Source organism: Moschus berezovskii, chromosome 4, assembly GCF_049115385.1.
Source record: "Moschus berezovskii isolate FMDL1 chromosome 4, NW_MosBer_1.0, whole genome shotgun sequence".
Lineage (NCBI taxonomy): Eukaryota > Metazoa > Chordata > Mammalia > Artiodactyla > Moschidae > Moschus > Moschus berezovskii.
This window is the reverse complement of record NC_142463.1, coordinates 114,966,437-114,975,335: the sequence shown is the minus strand read 5'-3', so window position 1 is coordinate 114,975,335 and position 8,899 is coordinate 114,966,437.

Sequence of the window (8,899 nt, the reverse complement as noted above, 5' to 3'; positions counted from 1 at the left end):
GACCGTCTTTGGAGTTACTGCTCTCTGGTCTGTGGGCCACCCACCCACCAGGCTGGTACGGGATTTGACTTTTCCGTGGTCGTGCCCCTCCGACCGCCCCACTGCAGCTTCTTCTTTGTCTTTGGACGTGGGGTATCTTTTCTGGTGGGCCCCAGCATCCCCCTGTCCGTGGTTGTTCAACAGCTAGCTGTGATTTTGGTGCTCTTGTGGGAGGGGATGAATGCACTCCCTTACACTTGCAAGCACTTTTGAACACCCTCTTGGTGGTTTGAAAAGGCTCAGGCTAGGAATTGGGGTGGGGCATGGCTAAGGAACGACCCAGAGGCTGCCAGAATCTGCTTGGCCTCAGCATCACTCAGTCTGGAAGGCAGCGCAGCGAGGGAAACACTGAGATCCCCCACACTGCCCCACCTGTACTCTGAGTGACCGCTAGTTCTCCAAGGTGCCCTCCTCTTCAAGGAGAAATGTGCCTGGCCTCTGCAATCAGGTAGACAAGTGGAATCCTGAAGCTATACCACAGGGCCATCAGCTCAGCAGAGAATCGGGGATCAATGTGGCTGGGGTGGAATGGGGATGGAGGTTGAACGTGAGGCTTTAAGACTATCAGGTAATTATTTTGAGAAGAACTGTTCATTAAAAGACACCATTAAAAGAGTGAACAGCAAGCCACAGAGTGGCAAGATATTTTAAATACATATGGCTGACAAAGGCCTGGTATCCAGAATGCAAGGATTTCTACAATTCAATATGAAAAAGACAGACAGCCCTCTAGAAAGATGGACAATATTTTGAATAGCTACTTTACAAACGCAGATATCTAAGTGTACAATAAACACAGGATAAAGGACCTTGACTTCATAAATCACAGTGGAAATGCAAACCTAAACTGCAATGAGATACCACTACATCTCCCATAAGATTGGCAAAAACTATAGACAACCAAGTGCTGGTGAGGATGTGAAGTAACTAGAACTCATGTACCCCTCCAGAGGGAATATAAATTGGTACAGCCACTTTGGAAAACTATGTGGCAGAATCTAATAAAACTGGTCATACGGATCCTGATGGCCCAGTGTTTTCATTCCGAGGTATTTGCACACATGTGGGCATCACAACTCCGGTGCAGGAATGTTCATAGCGGCGTCACTTGTAACAGATGAAACTGGAAACCACTGGTCTCTCAGCACAGAAGGAGACCATCCCCCTGCCCCCGTGTCCTTTGAGAAGTGAACACAAGAATTTAAGGCGAAGTGTGGTGAGCTGGGTAAAATGCCAGGAAGCATTTTCTGACAGTGAGCTCTTCCTCGAAGACTTTAGGTGAGAATTTTCATACAATCTGAAAAGAATTTGCTGTGCTGACTGCTGAAGGAGCTTCCCAGGTGGCATTCAGTGGTATAAAACCTGCTTGCCAGTGCAGGAGATGTAAGAGATTTGGGTTTGATCCCGGGGTTGGGAAGATTCCCTGCAGGAGGGCATGGCAACCCACTCCAGTATTCTTGTCTGGAGAATTCCATGGACAGAGGAGCCTGGCGGGCTACAGTCCATAGGGTCACAAAGAGTTGGACATGACTGAAGCGACTTAGTACATACGCACTGCTGAAGGTGGAAATGGAAAGGGTGAACTTTCTGTTTTCTGCCCAAGATTCTCTGATTCAGCAGAAATGGACAACCGATCTGGCAGTGCCAGGAGTTACTTTTGAGTCTCTGTTGATTGGGAGGGAGTTAAAAGGAGTGAGGAAGTAAAGTAGGATTTGAATACCTTGTTGGCTCAGCTCAAGATGTTAACATGTATGCATTTTCCTCTTTTCGTTCTCTTTCCAACAGATCTCCTGACTTGAGTCATCTTTAACTTTGTTCAGCTCCAGGTCTAGAGGGTAATGTGACGCCTCTGCAGGGCTGCAGCTAAGGTAGGAGACGGGGCAACCGCAAATGGTCTAGCGTGCAAGCACTGAGGGTGCTTTGCAGGCAGAACCCATGAAGCCTTGGCCCCTGGCTGCTTCTACCTCCACTGGGTTCAGGCTGCCTGACCGTGTGAAGCTTCCCCCACTTCTCACCCTACCCTTGCAGAGGGCGGTTTCGTTGCACCTTCAAAGGTGTTAGTGACATTGGCTCTCTGAGCTTAACTGGCTGCACACTGCTTATCGGGGGTGAAGATCACCAGAGGTGAGCAGGGCTGCTCCCAGGTTAGGATTCTTCCAGGACCCAGACTGAACGGAATCAAGATTGGGATGGGTTGGCGGGGGATCAAAACCCATAATACTCGAAGGGAAACGAGAGGCTCAGAGGAGGTGGGGAGATAACAGAGAGGGGATTCTCCGCCAGCACGGGTTTGTGGCCAGGGGTCCTCATTCCTCAGGGTCAGATCACAGGGGAACAGTGGTGATAGGCGATGGCTTCTGGGGAATGGGAAGATTCAGTCCCACTCCTAAGAGGTAAGAGAGGAGAGTCAGATAGGCAACTGGGGTTAGGGGGCAGCTCTGGGCATGTAGATGGGCCCCAGAGCCACTCACCTGGGCTTAAACCCTGCTCTGGATACTAATCTGCTGAGAGCTTGGTGAAGTGTTTAACCTTTCTGCACTGCAGAGTCCTTAACTCTACAGTGGGATAAATGATTACAGCTGCATCGTAGGGGTGTTAGGAAGGTTAGAGGAGATAACACTGTGAGAAATGCTTAGACAGTGCTTCTAACAGCCCTCTCTGCAATGGTGGTGATGTTCTCTGGGCTGTTCAGTCAGCCGTTACCAGCTACATGTAGCTACTTGTGGTTGGCTAGTGAGACTGAGGAACTGAAATTTTCATTGTTCTAAACTTTTGTTGTTCTGTTGCTAAGTCTGTTCGACTTTTTGCAACCTCTTGGACTGCAGCTCGCCAGGCTTCCCTGTCCTTCACTAACTCCCGGAGTTTGCTCGAACTCATGCTCATTGAGTCGCTGATGCCATCCAACCATCTCATCCTCTGTGGCCCCTTTCTCTTGCATTCAATCTTTCTCAGCGTCAGAATCTTTTCCAATGAATTTGCATTTTGCGTTAGGTGGTCAAAGTATTGGAGCTTCAGCTTCAGCATCAGTCCTTCCAGTGAGTATTCACGGTTGATTTCCTTTAAGATAGACTGGTTGATCTCCTTGTTTGTTGAGGGACTCTCAAGAGTCTTCTTCAGTACCACAATAAAAATTAAAAAGCTAAATGTGGCTAGTGGCTGCCTTGTTGAATATTGCAGGCTTAGAATAATGCCTGGCAAGTACTTGATGATTAGCTACTGTTGTAAGGAAGAGTAAAAGCCTTGAGCCAGCAGAGCCTTCCTCTCAACCTTAGCTTGTATTGGTAAATCCCAGAGAGGTGAAGTAATTTGTGCAAAGGTACGCAGCCATGAAGCCTGCTGGGACTGGAGTCACATCCCTAGCTGGGACTGGAGGCCCAAGGAAAGACTTGACGTTTCAGAGTTAGTTTAGAAAGAGGGCAGGATTTGTAAAGACCAGGCGTCCAGTGAAGATGGAGCTAGACTGGGAATGAAACTCTGAGCCTGGCCTGAAGGGGGCAGACACAGTGAGGCATCTGATCACCCTCTTTCCCTTTCTTCAGAGAGACTTGGAGAATGAGCTTGGACGGGCCAATGGGAAACTTTGTATCAGGCAGGCAGCGACCCCTTGTGGTTACATGGACAACTGCCCTAACGAGAGCATCTTGATTAATATCGAAAGATCATTCTCTATTTACCCACCCATCCAGGAAGTTTTATTTTTTTATTTTTTAGGTCTTGCTCAATGCCCTGTCCATCCCTGCCTTCAGGAGCTCAGGAGGAGACAGGCATATACTCAGTATAGTCTTTGTGTTTTTTAAAGCATTGTTTCATGCCTCCATTATCCTATTTTCATCAATTTGTTTTATTGTCTTTTTCTAATTCCAGTTTTTGGTCTCCCTAAAGCCAAGAGCCAAGTCTAATTTATCTTTGTGTCTCCAGGCCTAGCATAGTAACATCTTCAAGGTACAACAAAGTATACTTTTTAGAAGTTCTGGAGTCAAAGAGTTGGGTTCTAATTCTGGTTCTGCTGCTTACTAAGTGGAAGATGGGGGTGGGAGGGGTGGCTTAATCTCAGGTTTTAAATCTCTAACAAGGTGATAATGACATTGATTTCTAATATTGTGGAGAGGATTATGCTTTTGCTCACACAATATCTTGTACACTCATCTCTCCACCTGCAATTGGGGTCTACACTTACATCTTCGATTCCTGAGTCAGGAAGATCCCCTAGAGAAGGAAATAGCAACCCTTTCCAGTATTCTTGCCTGGAAAATCCCATGGACAGAGGAGCCTGGCAGGCTACAGTCCATGGGGTCGCAAAGAGTTGAACACAACTGTGTGACTAACACTTGCGCTTCACTTCATGGAAGCTCTTTCCTGACCAGGCTTCGGGGCACGTATGTGTCTCAGCATTTAGCACACCTACCTGGCAATGTATCACCTCTTGCGCGCATTCCCCGCAAAGGACTGTGAGCCCTCAGAGGTTAGAGGCCACGTTTGTCTTCTGTGCTGGGCATTCAGTGCCTGGTTCAACAAATCTGTGTGGGATGGAGGCTGAGGTACAGCAGAGGCCCCCCGCCTATGGGTCCTACCTATGTCCAGTAGCAGCCAGCAGGAGGCTGCTGAATTGTCACCCTATTTGACCTTCTTCGGGTCCTCTCATCCCTCCCCTCGCTTCTCTTCCTCTTAAATAAGTGGGTCTTATGGTAAGATTTTCCTACCTTGCATGGTTTTGTTTATTTGCTTGTTTTTGGTTCTGTTGTTGAGGGTTTTGTTTTGTTTTGGCCACACCACATGGTATGTAGTATCTTAGTTCTCCCAACCAGGGATCAAACCTGCCCCTGCAGTGGAAATGCAGAGTCTTAACCACTCCCTGATAGCTCAGTTGATAAAGAATCCACCTGCAGTGCAGGAGACCCCAGTTCGATTCCTGGGTTGGGAAGATCCCCTGGAGAAGGGAAAGGCTACCCACTCCAGTATTCTGGCCCGGAGAATTCCATGGACTGTACAGTTCATGGGGTCGCAAAGAGTCAGACACGACAGAGCGACTTTCACTTTCTCACTTCCTCAACCACTAGACTGCCAGGGAAGTCTGAGATTTCCCTACCTAATGTGCTTGGTTGTCTCTGAGTTAGCCTAGTATCCACATAATTCAGCACCTCCATTCCTGCCTTTCTGGCAATGAGAGATCATCAATTTCTTTGAAGGGGGGGTCCCTTTTAATCTATGTTTCTTTGAATCACAACTCCACCCCACCTCAGTTTCCTTACTTTTGACTGTACACATACTCATTACTTTCTTCCTTGCATTTTTTTCCCCTAAGTAGTATGTTAACGTTTATTTCAGTTGTGCTTCAGATAGGGCCTCCTAGAAGCCTGTGGTCACCAAAAGCAGCCTTAGAAATTAGGGATTGGTTTCATAGAAATGACTGGAAACGGATGGAGACACATTCTTCCCTGGAGACTGAGGAAGAAAAACATATGTAATTAAAGCAATAAATTGGATTTTTTGAGGTTTTTTGTTTACCATTGTCAAACATAATCTATTTCATGCATTTTTACAGAATGCATAAAATAGGTCAGATTTCATTTTCTTCAGTTTGCTTATTTTCTCCTCCTGTTCCCTGCATAATGGGAAGACGGTAGATGTGTGTATTTAGAGAAGATGGTGGTAGAGGATTGGGTGCACTGGACCCTGGAGTTGGACGCCTGTGAGCAAATAAAAACTAAAACGTGGCAACGAGGTATCTGGGAGAGCACGGGGTGTGAGCCGGACAGACCAGAGTTCGAGTCCCGGCTCAGCTGCACTCACTGTGCGCCTTGGGTTTCGCTCTGATTCCTCCCTGCTGCATTCACCCCCCCTCTCCTCCCTGCACCGATTTCTCTCTCCACTGGGTTCCTTCCGTCTGCATGTGGCCGTGCATGAGTACCATCTCAAACCAAACAAAGCTTGCCCTCTGCCTTCCTCATCCCTTTCAGCTTCCACCCATGCTTCTCCTCCCTTTACTGCCAGGTTTCTCAGAAGAGTGGCCCACACTCCGTCTCCTCTTCTGCAGTCCCTCCCCAGTTCTCACTCTCGGATGACCTGACTTCAGCCCCCACCATACCACTGACCCACTTTTGTCACTCACCGCGGCTCCTCTGTGTCCAGCCTCAAAGACCTGCCCGCTGATCGCCTGGCTACTCAGCAGCGTTTCCCGCAGTCGGGCTGCTTCCCTCCTGAAACCCTTCTTCCTGACATCGGTCACCTCCCCCTCGTCTGATCGTCTCCTGCTTCTCTGGCTACTCCTTCTTGGTCTGCTTACTGGGTGCTTCTCTTCTTCCTGACACTGAACGTAGGGGTCCTCAGAGCTCAGTCCTGGGATCCCCTCCCTTCCCATCTCTTCTCTGTTTATGCTGTTCCCCTGGCCCCACAGCATTAAACAGTGCAAGGCAACCCCAAATTTATGTATCCGGAGAGTCGGACACGACTGAGCGACTGAACTGAACTGAACTGAACTGACCTGACCCGAACTCTCTGGTGGACTCTGACCCCGAATATACAACTGTTGGTCCTCCTCCTCCACTGGGGTGGTTCACAAATATTTCAAACTGCATGTCCAAAAGAAAACCGTTTGTCCCTCTTCTTGCTGGGAACAAATTACCCTTCCACTGTTCCCACACTCCTCCCCACGTTTTCTCATCTCAGTAAGCACCACCACTCAGAAACTTCAGAGCCATTTCTTACCGCTAATCTGTTATCCAGTTCTATTGGTTCCTCTCCAAAATATGTCTGCAACCCATCCTTACTGCTACCTGTAATGGAGTTCCTGATATCTTTTGCCTCCGTCACTGGGAAAGCCTCTTGATTTTTTCCGCACCTCTGCTCTTGCCGTCCCGTGCATGTCACAGAGAAGAAAGCCCTGACTTAACACGAAATATGAACAGAGCCATTGTCAACACTCCCCAACTCCAAACGTCCAGTGTCTCTCCTTTGCACCAGAATGAAACACACCCAGTTCTGTGAAGCCCGGAAGGGGGAGCCCTGCCTCTCCTTCCAGCCTCCTGGGGCGCCGCTACCTCTCTCCCTTTGCTGTGGATCGTCCTTCGGGTCTGTGGCCGACCGCACAGCCCCCTCCTCACGGCCGGCACCTGCTGCTCCCTTCGCCCCCAGCCTCTGCCCCGCCCCCACCGCTCCTCCCGCTCCACTGTGTGCAATGACGCAAAGTTAAGCAAAGTGTCGCAGATAAGGTAAGAAGCATCTGAGCACCCACCACCCAGGTCCATGTAATCCAAAATGCTGTCTTATTTGCTTCAGATTTTCGTCTTTCTTAAAGGAATAAAGTAGTACGGAATTAGCTGAAGACATCTCACCCACGGACTCCTTCCTAATTCTAGTCTCTCTAACTTCTGAATTTGGTGTTTATCATCCCCCCCCACCACCTTTTTAATTTTATTTTTTACTTTCCTTACACGCTTTTGTATCCATCAACAATACTTAGTTTTCAGGTATTGTGGGAGGGTTTTCTGCCATGAGGGTGGTGTCATCTGCATATCTGAGGTTATTGATATTTCTCCCAGCAATCTTGATTCCAGCTTGGGCTTCTTCCAGCCCAGCGTTCCTCATGATGGACTCTGCATTTAAGTTAAATAAGCAGGATGACAATATACAGCCTTGATGTACTCCTTTTCCTATTTGGAACCAGTCTGTTGTTCCATGTGCAGTTCTAACTGTTGCTTCCTGACCTGCATACAGGTTTCTCAAGAGGCAGGTCAGGTGGTCTGGTATTCCCATCTCTTTCAGAATTTTCCACAGTTCATTGTGATCCACACAGTCAAAGACTTTGGCATGGCATCTGGTTCCATCACTTCATGGGAAATAGATGGAAAAACAGTGGAAACAGTATCAGACTTTATTTTGGGGGGCTCCAAAATCACTGCAGATGCTGATTGCAGTCAGGAAATTAAAAGACGCTTACTCCTTGGAAGGAAAGTTATGACCAACCTAGATAGCATATTAAAAAGCAGAGACATTACTTTGCCAACCAAGGTCCATCTAGTCAAGGCTATGGTTTTTCCAGTGGTCATGTAAGGATGTGAGAGTTGGACTGTGAAGAAAGCTAAGTGCTGAAGAATTAATGCTTTTGAACTGTGGTGCTGGAGAAGACTCTTGAGAGTCCCTTGGACTGCAAGGAGATCCAACCAGTCCATTCTAAAGGAGATCAGTCCTGGGTGTTCATTGGAAGGACTGATGTTGAAGCTGAAACTCCAATACTTTGGCTACCTCATGCGACAAGTTGACTCACTGGAAAAGACTGATGCTGGGAGGGATTGGGGGCAGAAGGAGAAGGGGACGACAGAGAATGAGATGGCTGGATGGCATCACCGACTCAATGGACGTGAGTTTTAGTGAACTCCGGGAGTTGGTGATGGACAGGGAGGCCTGGCATGCTGTGATTCATGGGGTCGCAGAGAGTCAGACACAACTGAGCGAAGGTTTAATTGTGGGAAGATTCTGCAACTCACCCAGTTCTTGAGCATGGTTTCTGAGAGGGATCCATACTGAAGCAGGTGGTTCTGGCTGTCATTTCTACGAAGGCATACTGGATACAAATGTCTAACTTGATTTATTCTCCTAATGATCAATTATGGTGCCATTTTCAATTTTTGGCCATTATAAACAAGGCTGCAAAGAACTTCTGAACACATCTCTTTGTACACATACTTGAGAGTTTCTCTAAAGTAAAACCTTAAAATCGGAATTTCTGAGTAATCTCCGCAACTTTACTAGATAGTGCTGGATTGCTCTTCAAAGCGGTTGAACAGTTTCCACTCCCGCCCGCAGCCGGGACGTTTCCCCGGCTCCTTATTCTCACTACCGAGCTGCCGAGCTCGGTCAGGCC